This window comes from Pectinophora gossypiella, unplaced genomic scaffold (assembly GCF_024362695.1).
Source record: "Pectinophora gossypiella unplaced genomic scaffold, ilPecGoss1.1 Pgos_40, whole genome shotgun sequence".
Lineage (NCBI taxonomy): Eukaryota > Metazoa > Arthropoda > Insecta > Lepidoptera > Gelechiidae > Pectinophora > Pectinophora gossypiella.
The window spans coordinates 1-17123 of NW_026063250.1; the positions used below are offsets into that span (position 1 = coordinate 1).

The 17123-nt window shown below is 40.3% G+C and overlaps 2 long non-coding RNA genes across 2 annotated transcripts; one reads left to right on the forward strand and one right to left on the reverse strand.

Moving 5' to 3' along the window:
• Window positions 1-2587, forward strand: LOC126381208 (uncharacterized). Its single transcript, XR_007568714.1, has 12 exons — window positions 1-49; window positions 137-273; window positions 362-496; window positions 581-715; window positions 817-950; window positions 1040-1166; window positions 1254-1390; window positions 1479-1613; window positions 1698-1832; window positions 1934-2067; window positions 2157-2283; window positions 2388-2587. It is a non-coding gene; the product is annotated as an uncharacterized LOC126381208 (long non-coding RNA).
• A 3751-nt stretch (window positions 2588-6338) lies between these two features.
• On the reverse strand, window positions 6339-9096 carry LOC126381219 (uncharacterized). The gene is made up of 2 exons (XR_007568727.1): window positions 8946-9096; window positions 6339-6641 (listed from the first exon to the last, which is right to left on the reverse strand). It is a non-coding gene; the product is annotated as an uncharacterized LOC126381219 (long non-coding RNA).
• Window positions 9097-17123: the final 8027 nt, after the last annotated feature.

A 17123-nucleotide genomic window follows, 5' to 3' on the forward strand; every position in this document is an offset into this window, starting at 1 on the left:
TGAATGCAGCAGTGTGACAGCTAGCAATCAAAAGTAACAAGATATCGAGGTACGTTAAATGACGATCACGACCACTTTGGCAAAAACGTATCGCTATAGACTAAGGAAAAAAAAATAATATATATTTTATTTACAGGAAATGCAGATGGCAATAAACTGTGTAGGAGTTCATGATTGCAATAGAATAAAATCGACCAAGCCTGAAGTCAGCAGCCCCCCTTCAATGAATGCAGCAGTGTGACAGCCAGCAATCAAAAGTTACAAGATATCGAGGTACGTTTCATGACGACCACGACTATTTTGGCAAAAACGTATCGCTATAGACTAAGGAAAAAAAAAATAATATATATTTTATTTACAGGAAATGCAGATGGCAATAAACTGTGTAGAAGTTCATGATTGCAATAGAATAAAATCGACCAAGCCTGAAGTCAGCAGCCCCTTCAATGAATGCAGCAGTGTGACAGCCAACAATCAAAAGTTACAAAATATCGAGGTACGTTTCATGACGACCACGACTATTTTGGCAAAAACGTATCGCTATCGACTAAGGAAAATAAATTATATATTTTATTTACAGGAAATGCAGAAGGCAAAAAACTGCGTAGGAGATCATTAATACAAAAGTATTATATAAACCAAACCTGATGTTGCCAGCTCCTTCAATGAATGCAGCAGTGTGACAGCCAACAATCAAAAGTAACAAGATATCGAGGTACGTTACATGACGACCACAACTATTTTTGCAAAAACGTATTGCTATCGACTAAGGAAAATAAATTACATATAATATTTAATTATATGTTTTATTTACAGGAAATGCAGAAGGCAAAAAACTGCGTAGGAGATCATTAAACAATAGTATTATATAAACCAAACCTGATGTTGGCCGCTCATTCAAAGAATGCAGCAGTGTGACAGCCAGCAATCAAAAGTAACAAGATGTCGAGGTACGTTACATGACGATCACGACCACTTTGGCATAAACGTATCGCTATAGACTAAGGATAAAAATGTAATATATATATTTTATTCACAGGAAATGCAGAGTATAATAAACTGTGTAGGAGATTATGATTGCAATAGAATAAAATCGACCAAGCCTGAAGTCCTTCAATGCACGCAGCAGTGTGACAGCCAGCAATCAAAAGTTACAAGATATCGAGGTACGTTACATGACGACCACGACCACTTTGGCAAAAACGTATCGCTATAGACTAAGGAAAAAAAAATAATATATATTTTATTTACAGGAAATGCAGATGGCAATAAACTGTGTAGGAGTTCATGATTGCAATAGAATAAAATCGACCAAGCCTGAAGTCAGCAGCCCCCCTTCAATGAATGCAGCAGTGTGACAGCCAGCAATCAAAAGTTACAAGATATCGAGGTACGTTTCATGACGACCACGACTATTTTGGCAAAAACGTATCGCTATAGACTAAGGAAAAAAATAATAATATATATTTTATTTACAGGAAATGCAGATGGCAATAAACTGTGTAGAAGTTCATGATTGCAATAGAATAAAATCGACCAAGCCTGAAGTCAGCAGCCCCTTCAATGAATGCAGCAGTGTGACAGCCAACAATCAAAAGTTACAAAATATCGAGGTACGTTTCATGACGACCACGACTATTTTGGCAAAAACGTATCGCTATCGACTAAGGAAAATAAATTATATATTTTATTTACAGGAAATGCAGAAGGCAAAAAACTGCGTAGGAGATCATTAATACAAAAGTATTATATAAACCAAACCTGATGTTGCCAGCTCCTTCAATGAATGCAGCAGTGTGACAGCCAACAATCAAAAGTAACAAGATATCGAGGTACGTTACATGACGACCACAACTATTTTTGCAAAAACGTATTGCTATCGACTAAGGAAAATAAATTACATATAATATTTAATTATATGTTTTATTTACAGGAAATGCAGAAGGCAAAAAACTGCGTAGGAGATCATTAAACAATAGTATTATATAAACCAAACCTGATGTTGGCCGCTCATTCAAAGAATGCAGCAGTGTGACAGCCAGCAATCAAAAGTAACAAGATGTCGAGGTACGTTACATGACGATCACGACCACTTTGGCATAAACGTATCGCTATAGACTAAGGATAAAAATGTAATATATATATTTTATTCACAGGAAATGCAGAGTATAATAAACTGTGTAGGAGATTATGATTGCAATAGAATAAAATCGACCAAGCCTGAAGTCCTTCAATGCACGCAGCAGTGTGACAGCCAGCAATCAAAAGTTACAAGATATCGAGGTACGTTACATGACGACCACGACCACTTTGGCAAAAACGTATCGCTATCGACTAAGAAAAGGATATTATACCTATACGAATTAATATTATTTTATTTTTAACAGGAAATACAGAAGGCAAAGAAGCAGATGTCATCAAAGAAGATCTTTGTTCCTGCAATGTTTCCGCAGACGATACAACCAACAGAGCGAAGTGGAAGGAAAAGACTCGGAATAAAGACCCCACCACCATATGGGAACAATGCAAGGGAGAGAGAGAGAATATAATGTTATATTTTTATTTTTTGATAACATAAAATAAACCAACAATATCCTACACATTTTTTTTATTTCTTTTTGTGTCTGTCTTAATAGTTATTACAAATCTGTGATGCGAAACAAACTATACGAAAACGTCAATCCACATACAACGCCCGCGAAGCTGCTTTAGCAGCGAGCGCACTTAGCACCATCTAGTTATATTATACACTTCTCATCAAAAAAATCGAAACACCTTGCAAGTTTACGTTTTGTCAGGATTATCAGAAAAATGTGTACATTTAGGAATAAATGTTAAATGTCGTTTAATAGTGAGTAATATGAGCTTATCAAATCTTAATGTTAATGTTCTAAATTTAAATGAATTTTTCATAGGTTTCGTATTTTGTTAAATGAGTCATTTTTATTCCGTATGGAGTATAAAGGAAATGGATAAAACAACACACGTAAATGAAAAAAAAAAGCTAAAAAACGTTTATTTAATAACTTGTATTCCCTCCCCGAGCTCTAATTACTGCTTCCATACGGTTCTTCATCGATCGGATGAGAGTCACGATCACATGCTGTGGTATATTGTCCCATTCCTCTTGGATTGCATCTTGCAGCTGGCTAAGTGTTTCTGGGGCAGGATCTCTTGCTCGAATTCGTCTCTTTAATTCATCCCACAGATGTTCAATGGGATTCATGTCCGGGCTTCTTGCTGGCCATTCCATAATAGAGATATCGACTTCGTTAAGATAATCTCGTACGACGCCCGCGGTGTGAGCCCTAGCATTGTCGTGCATGAATATGAAGCCGTTGCCAATAAAATGTGCATAGGGCATCACATGAGGCTCGAGACACTCTTCGACGTACCGATGACAGTTTAGTGCAGGCAGACGTGGCCCAGACACGAAAGCAAGCTCTGTCTTACCGTCGGCGCTGATTCCTCCCCAAACCGTCCACGAACCGCCACCATAGCTGACCTTTTCTTCAATGCAGCATTGTGCATAGCGTTCTCCGTCTCTTCTGTAGACCTTGTTCCTTCCGTCGTTACCATACAGCATAATTTTACACTCATCAGAAAAGAGAACTTTGCTCCACTGTAGGTATGACCAATTTAGGTGCTCACGTGCAAAGTTAAGGCGCGCTCTTCGATGGTCTGCAGTTAATTTCGGCCCATTTGCTGGCTTATGCGGTACCAGTCCACGATCCTTCAACCTTCTTCTAATTGTAGAGTCACTTACAGCCACCCTTCGTACAACACGAAGCCGCTGCTGCAGTTGAAAAGCGTTAAGGCGTCGATTTCTTAAAGAAGTTGTTACAATAAATCGATCATCTCGCTCAGAAGTGACCCGATTCCTGCCAGATCCTGAACGGCGCGTGAACAAACCAGTCTCCCGATAACGTTTATAGACTCTATGAACAGATGACAGGCTTAGATGCAGTCTTGCAGCCACAACACGCTGACTAAGGCCAGAATCCAGCAATGCCACAACTTGGGCGGCTTCTGTGGGCGAAGTATCCATACGTTTTAGAAAAAAAACCTTTTTTCAGACGTCCCAAAGTCACAGTATTGAAATAAAAAACAAAAAGTTTAAGGATAGGCGCCAATTTTTAGTTTTTAAACGCTAAATGTACTCCAACCCTAAACACACATTTGTCTCAAAACAGTGATTCATTTCGTTTATAAGATAAACAAATGAAATTCTAATTTTGAATTTAGAATTTTCGCTTATTACTGTAATGGCCAAACTGCCAGCTATACATTTATGTATTTTTTTTCATCGTATGAATTCTTTTTTGTGTTAAATTCGGACAGAAACAATGAAAACGGAAGTGTTTCGATTTTTTTGATGAGAAGTGTATATAGCTACAAACCCATGTACTGACTGACTCACTGACTCACTGACAGGGTTGTTCTCCCAGAAGGAGTGTCGGGGGGTAAAAATGATGTATGGGGGGTGTGATCAAGATCTTCCGGTGAGTATGGGAAAACTTCCAGATCTTGGAAAACTGCTCCGCATCAGGGAGACACCCTACGGTCTGGCGCAACTATTATAGCTGGATCAATTTTTTTTTCGCAAAACCTATTTAAATCTTGGTCAAATTCTATTGTGGGTGAAAAAAAATCAAAATGGCGGAAATTCAAGATGGCCGCCATACAAAATTTTGTTTTTTCAGAAAATGCATCGGGAGTAAAAACTGTGTATGGAGATGTAATCGGAACGTCTTGTGGAGTATGAAAACACTTCTCGATCTTCAAAACCTGCTCCGCATCAGGGAGACACCCTACAGTCTGGCGCAACTATCGCACCTGGAACGGTTCTTTTTTCACGAAACCTATTTAAATCTTGGTCAAATTCTACTGTGGGTGAAAAAAAATCAAAATGGCGGAAAAACAAGATGGCCGCCATACAAAATTTTCGTTTTTCTCGAAAATGCCTCGGGGTGAATATGATGTATGAGGAATGTGATCGAAACATCATGTTGAGGATGGAAATACTTTTCGATCTTCGAAAGCTGCCCCGCATCAGGGAGACACCCTACAGCCTGGCGAAACTATCGCACCTGGAACTTTTTTGTTTTCACGAAGCCTATTAAAGTCTTGGTCAAATTTTATCGCCAGTGAAAAAAAAAAACAAAATGGCCGAAAAACAAGATGGCCGCCATACAAAATTTTGTTTTTCCAGAAAATGTCTCAGAGGTAAAAATGATGTATTGGGGTGTGACCGGAACGTCATCTTGGAAAACTGCTCCGCATCAGGGGTCACCCTACGGCCTGGCAAAACTATAGCACCTAGAACTTTTTTGATTTCACGAGACCTATTCAAGTCTTGGTCAAATTCTATCGCGGTAAAAAAATGGCGGGAAAACAAGACACGCGAGCAGCTTACTGCGAGCGAACCACGCGACATCTAGTTATTATATTATATAAAGCTACAAACCCATGTATTGACTGACTGACTGACTGACATAGTTGTTCTCCCAGAAGGAGCGTATGGGGGGTGTGATCGGGACCTCCCGGTGAGTATGGGAAAACTTCCAGATCTTGGAAAGCTGCTCCGCATCAGGGAGACACCCTACCGTCTGGCAAAACTATCGCACCTGGAAAGATTCTTTTTTCACGAAACCTATTTAATTCCTGGTCAAATTTTATTGCCGGTGAAAAAAAATCAAAATGGCGGAAAAACAAGATGGCCGCCATACAAAAAAATATTTTTCCAGAAAATGTCTCGAAGGTAAAAACGATGTATGGGGACGTAATAGGAAGATCATGTTGAGAATTTAAATACTACTCAACCTTCAAAAACTGCTCCTCATCAGAGAGACACCCCACGGCCTGGCGAAACTATTGCACCTGGAACGATTATTTTTTCACAGAACCTATTTAAATCTTGGTCAAATTCTATCGTGAGTGAAAAAAAATCAAAATGGCGGAAAAACAAGATGGCCGCCATACAAAATTTTTGTTTTTCCTGAAAATGCCTTGGGGGTATAAAATATGTATGGGGATGTAATCGGATCGTCATGTTGAGTATTTCAGTACTGCTCGATCTTGAAAAACTGCTCCGCATCAGGGAGACACCCTACGGCCTGGCAAAACTATAAAACCTAGAGCAATATTTTTTTCACGAAACCTATTTAAATCTTGGTCAAATTCAATCCCCGGTGAAAAAAAACCAAAATGGCGGAAAAACAAGATGGCCGCCATACGAAATTTTCGTTTTTCCCGAAAATGCCTCGGGGGTAAAAATGATGTATGAGGAATATGATCGAAACATCATGTTGAGTATGGAAATACTTTTCGATCTTCGAAAGCTGCTCCGCATCAGGGAGACACCCTACAGCCTGGCGAAACTATCGCACCTGGAACTTTTTTGTTTTCACGAAGCCTATTAAAGTCTTGGTCAAATTTTTTCGCCAGTGAAAAAAAACAAAATGGCCGAAAAACAAGATGGCCGCCATACAAATTTTTGTTTTTCCAGAAAATGTCTCGGGTGTAAAAATGATGTATAGGGGTGTGATCGGAACGTCATCTTGGAAAACTGCTCCGCATCAGGGGTCACCCTACGACCTGGCAAAACTATAGCACCTAGAACTTTTTTGATTTCACGAGACCTATTCAAGTCTTGGTCAAATTCTATCGCGGTAAAAAAATGCCGGGAAAACAAGACACACGAGCAGCTTGCTGCGAGCGAACCACGCGACATCTAGTATCTAGTATATTATAATATATATAGCTACAAACCCATGTACTGACTGACTGACTGACTGACTCACTGACAGGGTTGTTCTCCCAGAAGGAGCGTCGGGGGGTGAAAATGATGTATGGGGGATGTGATCCAAATGTTCCGGTGAGTATGGGAAAACTTCCAGATCTTGGAAAACTGCTCCGCATCAGGGAGACACCCTACAGTATGGCGCAACTATTATACCTGGATCAATTTTTTTTTCGCAAAACCTATTTAAATCTTGGTCAAATTTTATTGGGGGTGAAAAAAAAACAAAATGGCCGAAAAACAAGATGGCCGCCATACAAAATTTTGTTTTTTTAAAAAATGCCTCGGGTGTAAAAAATGATGTATGGGAGGTGTGATCGAAACGTCAAGTTGAGTATGGAAAAACTGCTCGATCTTGAAAAACTGCTCCGCATCAGGGAGACACCCTACGGCCTGGCTAACCTATCGCACTTGGAAGAATATTTTTTACGCACAACGTATTTAAATCTTGGTCAAATCCAATCGCCGGTGAAAAAAAACCAAAATGGCGGAAAAACAAGATGGCCGCCATACAAAATTTTGTTTTTTCAGAAAAATGTCTTAGAGGTAAAAACAATGTATGGGGGTGTAATCGGAATGTTATGTTGAGTATGGAAATACTTCTCGATCTTTGAAATCTGCTCCGCATCAGGGAGACACCCTACGGCCTGGCAAAACAATTGCACCTGGAACATTTTTGATTTCACGAAACCTATTTAAATCTTGGTCAAATTTTATCGCCGGTGAAAAAAAAAACAAAATGGCCGAAAAACAAGATGGCCGCCATATAAATTTTTGTTTTTCCAGAAAATGTCTCGGGTGTAAAAATGATGTATAGGGGTGTGATCGGAACGTCATCTTGGAAAACTGCTCCGCATCAGGGAGACACCCTACGGCCTGGCAAAACCATAGCACCTAGAACTTTTTTGATTTCACGAAAACAAGATGGCCGCCATACAAAGCTTCGAATTAATACAGGACACGCGAGCAGCTTGCTGCGAGCGAACCACGCGAAATCTAGTATCTAGTATATTATATATAGCTACAAACCCATGTACTGACTGACTCACTGACATAATTGTTCTCCCAGAAGGAGCGTCGGGGGGTAAAAATAATGTATGAGAAAAGTGATCGGGACCTCCCGGTGAGTATGGGAAAACTTCCAGATCCTGGAAAACTGCTCCGCATCAGGGAGACACCCTACGGCCTGGCAAAACTATCGCACCTCGATCGGTTCTTTTTTCACAGAACCTATTTAAATCTTGGTCAAATTTTATTTTCGGTGAAAAAAAATCAAAATGGCGGAAAAACAAGATGGCCGCCATACAAAATTTTGTTTTTTCAGAAAATGACTCGGGGGCAAAAACAATGTAAGGGGGCGTAATCAAAACTATAAAACTTGGAGCAATTTTTCTTTCGCGAATTATATTTAAATCGTAATCAAATCCAATCCCCGCTGAAAAAAAAACCAAAATAGCGGAAAAACAAGATGGCCGCCATACAAAATTTTCGTTTTTCCCGAAAATGCCTCGGGGGTAAAAACTGTGTATGGGGAATGTGATCGAAACATCATGTTGAGTATGGAAATACTTTTCGATCTTCGAAAGCTGCTCCGCATCAGGGAGACACCCTACAGCCTGGCGAAACTATCGCACTTGGAACTTTTTTGTTTTCACGAAGCCTATTAAAGTCTTGGTCAAATTTTATCGCCAGTGAAAAAAAAACAAAATGGCGGAAAAACAAGATGGCCGCCATACAAAATTTTCGTTTTTCCCGAAAATGCCTCGGGGGTAAAAATGATGTATGAGGAATGTGATCGAAACATCATGTTGAGTATGGAAATACTTTTCCATCTTCGAAAGCTGCTCCGCATCAGGGAGACACCCTACAGCCTGGCGAAACTATCGCACCTGGAACTTTTTTGTTTTCACGAAGCCTATTAAAGTCTTGGTCAAATTTAATCGCCAGTGAAAAAAAAAACAAAATGGCCGAAAAACAAGATGGCCGCCATACAAATTTTTGTTTTTCCAGAAAATGTCTCGGAGGTAAAAATGATGTATTGGGGTGTGATCGGAACGCCATCTTGGAAAACTGCCCCGCATCATGGGTCACCCTACGGCCTGGCAAAACTATAGCACCTAGAACTTTATTGATTTCACGAGACCTATTCAAGTCTTGGTCAAATTCTATCGCGGTAAAAAAATGGCGGGAAAACAAAACACGCGAGCAGCTTGCTGCGAGCGAACCACGCGACATCTAGTTATTATATTATTATTATATTATATATAGCTACAAACCCATGTACTGACTGACTGACTGACTGACTCACTGACAGGGTTGTTCTCCCAGAAGGAGCGTCGGGGGGTAAAAATGATGTATGGGGGGTGTGATCAAGATCTTCCGGTGAGTATGGGAAAACTTCCAGATCTTGGAAAACTGCTCCGCATCAGGCAGACACCCTACGGCCTGGTGCAACTATCGCACCTGGAATGATTCTTTTTTCAAAAAACCTATTTAATTCTTGGTCAAATTCTATTGTGGGTGAAAAAAAATAAAAATGGCTGAAAAACAAGATGGCCGCCATACAAAATTTTATTTTTTCCGAAAATGTCTCGGGGGTAAAAAATATGTATGGGAATGTAATCGGAGTGTCTTGTCGAGTATGGAAATACTTCTTGATCTTCAGAAACTGCTCCGCATCAGGCAGACACCCTACGGCCTGGCGCAACTATCGCACCTGGAATGATTCTTTTTTCACAAAACCTACTTAAATCTTGGTCAAATTTTATCACGGGTAAAAAAAATACAAAATGGCGGAAAAACAAGATGGCCGCCATACAAAATTTTCGTTTTTCCTGAAAATGCCTCGAGGGTAAAAATGATGTACAGGGATGTGATCGAATCGTCATGTTGAGTATTTCAATACTGCTCGATCTTGAAAAACTGCTCCGCATCAGGGAGACACCCTACGGCCTGGCAAAACTATTATAATAAAAAGTAGTCAATCTTGGGTAATACACTTTATTTCCTCGGATTTCGATTACAAATCTGAATCTCCAACCGCCTGCTTCTCACCCCGCACACAAAAAGCCATCTTTTTTGTAACGTCACTTTTTTCTTTTCTTTTTTCACCACCACTAGTGTTGCCAAATGATTTTATATTAAATCAAAATAAAAACAATTAGTAAGCATAATTCAATTAAGATTACGACATTCGGCCATCCTATATCGCGTAGCCTCCTGGCAAGCGGCTGAGTAGCAGTCAATTCATAAGGGAATAGATTATGATTATTATCATTAGGTATACATCATAGAATTCACTAAATAGTATAGGTCCGGAAAAGTTTCATAAGTACATAAAAAAGATAGAAAAACGAGATTAAAAAAAATAACAAAATCATAAATAAATAGTATTAACTATTCTACTATTTACCACTACTATTTACTATTCTAAGTATATAAAAATACAAAGCAAGTAACACATTTTAAGAAAAATATATAGAATTAATGATTTTAATACAATGACCATCCAATTACACACACGCACACACACACAAACACATACACACACACGCACACACACACACAAACACTTATGTATGTATTTCACGCCTACGTATTTATATTATGTTATAATATTAATTAAGTATACGATTACGACATTCGTTCAATTACCGTGAAGAATTTTACTATTATTAAAAATAAAAATGTTTTTCAATATTAAACCAATTTGTTATTCATTTACGTTGTTGCAGCACAGATAACGGTACGTTATCGTCACTATCGTCTGAACTACTGATTTCATCTGCGTGTTTATTGGTTTCATTTGTTTTATAATAATTTACATTTATCCATGGTCGAATTCTCTCTGCTGCAACAACACTTTCAAATGATCGTTTGTTTGTTGTAAAACCAGGTATGCCAGCAATTTTATATCTATCATTGCCGAGTATCTGTATAATTTTAAATGGTCCAATAAATTTTGACAGAAGCTTGGTACTATTGCCATTATTATAAAAGTTAGTCCTAGTTATTTTTACTAACTCTCCTTCTTTGAAGACAGGCGCGGGAGTCCTTCCGGTATCATATCTTAGCTTTTGACGTAACTGACTGTTTTTAATATTACTCGATGCTTGAGATCTTATCTCATTTAATTGGTCTGAAGCTACAAGTGTGCCGACATCCAATTTGTTAGCTAGACTGTCACGTAACCTTACACCAAAAAGGACTTCAGCTGCAGACTTCTGAGTAGAGGCATTGGTAGTATTATTAATTCCCCATTGCACTTTGCCAAGCCACATGTCCCAGTCACGTTCGTCTTTGCCAGAGGTACATTTTGCTAAAGCATTTAAAATTGTCTGATTATACCTTTCGGCTTGGCCGTTCGCCCTGGGACAAGCGACTGCGTTTAATATATGTTTAATGCCATGACGATCACAAAAACTTTTGAATAACGCTGATGTAAATGATGTACCGCGGTCAGAAATTATACGCGCTGGCAATCCAAAATCGTAAAAGATGTTTTCTAGGACCTTCAACGTGGTCTTTGTTTTTGTGTCCTTCACGGCTTTTGCGAACACATATTTTGTATATCCATCAACAATCGTGAGAATGTAAGTATTCCCCTTTTTGCTCCTCATAAACGGACCGAGGTGGTCAATGTGTACAGTGTGAAAGGGAATACTTACCTTCTCAATAGGATACAAATACCCTAGTTTCCTATTTTTGACACCGTCTTTGTGGTATGCACATTCGATACAATTACGAATATACTTTTGAACAAATCGGCGAAGTCTGGGAAACCAGAATTGACTCTGAATTTTTTCTATATGTCGTAACAGTGTGGGTCGTAACATCATCATCAGAATGGAGGGTGGGCGTTTGAAGAGTGGGCGTTAGAAGACAATAATGGCCGTCATCAGTATCACAATCATTTTATTTACTTCCACATAGTTTTTGTATCACGATTAAATAAAGTCACAGCATAAGGTACACACTCACGGCAACGTCACGGTATTCGTAACGGTTACACAGTCTCTCGTTATCTAGCGCGCATAAGGACGTTAGCGCGAAGGGGCCCTCCACCACCCATGGTTCCAACATTCGGACCGAATCCTCGGGACATGTGAACGTACTTGCTAGGTGCTCTTTTCCGATCACACTTTCTTGACGTCCCTACAAGTTATAGGTGAGCGACTATAGCACTCCTCGTAATTATTCGACACGTCCGCTCATGACGATGGTTCGCGGTAGACTGCCCGACTAGAACGGCAGTACACGTCCGCTCGACACGACGACTCTGTAGTGACTCTCCGACTTCACGCAGCTCTGGCCGTACGCCACCTTTCGTCGGAGCGTTGCAACTTCATAACGGAAGTGATGTAACTTCATTTTATTTTCCGATTTGATCAATTTCTCTTCTTAATTCATAACTAACGCCGACACGGCCATCCTGCGTGACACACGTCCTCGTGTGTTAATCTGAAACAATATACCACAGCACAGTATCCAAGTTCGCTCGGTCATTCCTGACCTAACATGAGACTCTATAAAGGACTCTGCCCGAGCTCTACTTGTGACTCTACACGAGCTCTACTTGTGATTCTACACGAGCTTTACTTGTGACTCTACACGAGCTCTACTTGTGACTCTACACGAGCTCTACTTGTGACTCTACACGAGCTCTACTTGTGACTCTACACGAGCTCTTGTGACTCTACACGAGCTCTACTTGTGACTCTACACGAGCTCTACTTGTGACTCTACATGAGCTCTACTTGTGACTCTACATGAGGTCTACTTGTGACTTTACATGAGCTCTACTTGTGACTCTACATGAGCTCACATTACATCATGATAAATCATCAACTAACAATACACGGACCATTGACCAGTATTCACACACTATAGACAACCAAACTTGAAAATCTAATTACTCTTTACACGTCGGTCGTTATTATCACCTAACCGAGCGATAGTAACTCATGCCACTCTACTGAGCGACGATATCTCAAAACCAGGCGTCACTACCACCTAAATCGAGCGGTAGCAACTCATGCCACTCTACTGAGTGACGATATCTCACAACCAGGCGTCACTACCACCTAAATCGAGCGGTAGCAACTCATGCCACTTACACCAAGTGACGATATCTCACAACCAGGCGTCACTACCACCTAAATCGAGCGGTAGCAACTCATGCCACTTACACCAAGTGACGATATCTCAACACAGTCGTTGCTGCCACCTAAATCGAGCGACAGCAACTCATGCCACTTACATCAAGTGACGATATCTCAACACAGCTAGCACACAAACTTTACATTTTAGTTGGTAGAATAGTGGTCAATGCGTTACACAATTTCTTCTACGTCACTAATTTCAAATTCGTGTAGTTTGACTAATTCTACCGGAGGTCAACTTGACTTAGATTCAGGTACAATGTCATGACCAAATACAAAGTCAACATGACATCCAGGCCTCGACCGCATACCTGTAGTTTCTAAGACGAGCAGCACAAAAGTGGCTGCAGCCCCGAACACTACAAGTGCGCAGCTCCCTATCAGAGTTGCTCCGAAACAGGTCAATGGGTTACACAATTTCTTCTATATCACTAATTTCTAATTCGTTTGACTAATTCTACCGGAGTTCAACATGACTTAGATTCAGGTACAATGTCATGACCAAATACAAAGTCAACATAAAATTCGGCCTTCGACCGCATACCTGTAGTTTCTAAGACGAGCAGCACAAAAGTGGCTGCAGCCCCGAACGCTACAAGTGCGCAGCTTCCTATCAAGAGTTGCTCCGAAACAGGTCAATCATAGCTTTCATTACTCAATTAAATCAACCAACATTACACATCTACTGCAAAGCACAACAGACTGTAATATTCCTCCCCAAACTGCGGTTACGCTACAAAACAGTCATAAGTCACAACATCCCCTCCCGGGATGGCCACCTTGTTCCACGACCACAAAACGACAGAGCACCCTGGCTCTCTCACACACAAGTCATAAAGTCACAATGTAACGACCAACACCTTGAGGAAATATTACCGCACTTACACAATTACTGATTTGGTATGAACACCATTTAGAATGTTTTGCTCCAATTTTCTCACTAATGATTTACTATTTCGGGCATTTTCTAAGCCAATTTCATTTAAGTAATCATAATCCAAATCATTTTACTTCGCAATGTTTACTTCACTTCATTACGATTCCCAATTTAACTAAAGTTAACAAAAGAGAACTTTCTGCACTATATTCGTTTCTATCCTATTAAAACTTCCCATATTTCAAATCAGGTAAAACAGATAGGACTCACCAGGACTTATAAGAATTTCCAATAAAAGATCAACCACTGGTCTTGTGACATGGTTTAGGTCTTCAACAGCAACAGCGCAGCAAGTCCGGCCGGTATACAACGCGCTGCCATGATGTCGTCACTTTACACGGCTACAGCTCAGCCCGCGCCACTTGCATCGCCGCTTGCAATCCACCAATTGCCGAACCAAGTTATGACATGAAACAAAAGAATTCACTGTGTTATTGTATTCACATGACTTTCTTTCAATCGGTTTAAAAAGATTCGATGAACGACGGTAGATTACAAAACACGTTATTTAACGAGACTTAATTATCGTGTCATGATTAATTTCTTTTTGCTTGGATTGAGAAAATACAACTTTAATCACGCAGGTTAAGCGTGTCTGCACCAATTCGAAATATTTTTAGACCAAAATACAAAGATTTGACGATGATGAAAACAGATTGGAAAACGCGGTATGATTGTCACGGATTGACACGATATGTCTCGTCAATTTTGTTTGTAAAAAAAGGGAAATAGTAATTTCCAAGTTAATTTTAAATCAATTTCCTCATTATTAGAAACGAAAATTCACCCAGCAATGAAGTCAATAACAATAAGGTTCCAGTATGAAAACGACTCACCGTAATAACAGTTTCCAAGTTGAGGTACCATAATTTCCAAACACGACTGCACACATTATGGAAATATTGTGATGTTCACGCCATCATATCTTACGGCATGTAGTGATGCCGATCATTAACAAAGTCCAGGTCACTTCAAATTCAGGTTCATCTCCAAAGTCAGGCATGACACTACATCTTCATCACGTAGTCACACGAATGTGATAATCATCATAATCTTCTTCTGATTGTGATAATCGAAACTTGCATTGTCTTGTTGTGAACGTCACATCACGTTGTCTTCATCCAAGTCCACTAATCCCACTTCTGATGTCGTAACAGTGTGGGTCGTAACATCATCATCAGAATGGAGGGTGGGCGTTTGAAGAGTGGGCGTTAGAAGACAATAATGGCCGTCATCAGTATCACAATCATTTTATTTACTTCCACATAGTTTTTGTATCACGATTAAATAAAGTCACAGCATAAGGTACACACTCACGGCAACGTCACGGTATTCGTAACGGTTACACAGTCTCTCGTTATCTAGCGCGCATAAGGACGTTAGCGCGAAGGGGCCCTCCACCACCCATGGTTCCAACATTCGGACCGAATCCTCGGGACATGTGAACGTACTTGCTAGGTGCTCTTTTCCGATCACACTTTCTTGACGTCCCTACAAGTTATAGGTGAGCGACTATAGCACTCCTCGTAATTATTCGACACGTCCGCTCATGACGATGGTTCGCGGTAGACTGCCCGACTAGAACGGCAGTACACGTCCGCTCGACACGACGACTCTGTAGTGACTCTCCGACTTCACGCAGCTCTGGCCGTACGCCACCTTTCGTCGGAGCGTTGCAACTTCATAACGGAAGTGATGTAACTTCATTTTATTTTCCGATTTGATCAATTTCTCTTCTTAATTCATAACTAACGCCGACATATAGTTTTGGTTTCACCAAGATGGCCTATGTCATCATGACATGATCGGCAAATCTGCAATCTCGCACTACGCGGAATCACTAGACATAATTTTTGGTCGACTTTTCTATAAACTTTGTGATTTTTGACTACGAAATTATTTTTTATATCTCTGACTTCCTCGTCAGATTGAGGTTTAAGAATTTTCATAATACGCGAGATGTCCGGATCTGACATTTGTAATGTCAAAAGCCAATCTTCTTGTTCAATATGGTAGACTGTCACAGTAGAGTCATCGATCCTTTCGGGTAATAAGTTTGTATTACGGCTCAAGGCGTCCACATGTGCCATGCGGGACCCCGGACGGTATTCAATGTCAAAAGAGAATTCGCTAATTTGGAGCCACCACCTGGCTATGCGTGGCACGAGGTCTCGCTTGGTTAGGGTCGTCCTGAGTGCATGACAATCCGTAACTATCTTAAATTGCAATCCCAATAAGTATACGCGAAATTTCCTTAATGAGCAAACAATGGCTAGTGTTTCTAGCTCATATGAATGGAGGTGGCGTTCTTCGGGCGTGGTTTGTCGACTAAAGTAGGCGACCGGTTTCAACACACGCGGATTTTCCTGCCATTGAAATAAGATCCCGCCCACACCGAGCGCACTGGCATCCGTGTGTAATTCAGTGTCTAATTTGGGATTGTAAAGTGACAGAATGGGTCGTTCTACCAATTTGTTTTTTAGCATAGTGAACGCTTGCAACTCGTCTTCTGTCCATTTAAAAGAACAGTCCTTTTTAAGTAAGCCAGTGAGTGGTCTAGCAATTGCACCAAAATCCCTAATAAACCTCCGAAAATATCCAGCAAGGCCCAAGAATTGCCGAACTTCATGAAAGTTCTTAGGAACGGGAAAATCTTTTACAGCCAATATTTTGCTTTCGTTAGGCCGAACTCCGTCGGCTGAAATCTCGTAACCCAGGTAACTGATAGAGTTCTCGAGAAATCTGCATTTAGAGAGTTTGAGAGTTAATCCATTCTCTCGAAGGAGTTTCAAAATATTTTCTAGTCTCTGGAAACCTTGTTCAAGATCTACCGATGGTACGAGAATATCGTCGAGATATGCCAACGCAGATTCGAAACGCCGTGACCCTAGTATTTTATTTATAACACGCTGGAACACAGCAGGGGCATTAGTTAAACCGAATGGCATCCTTCTAAATTCAAAATGGCCATCCGGGGTCACGAAAGCCGTAAGGTGCTGACTCTCCTTAGCCATCGGGATTTGGTAGTACCCCGAAGCAAGGTCAAGAGTGGTGAACAACTTGTTTCCGCTGAGGTTTGTCAACTGGTCATCGATTAGTGGTAATGGGAAACAGTCTCTTTTGGTCTTATTATTTAGAGCGCGATAATCGACACAGAGACGTTGTTCGCCATTCTTTTTCCTTACTAGCAAAATGGGACTTGAATAGTTAGAGCAAGATTCTT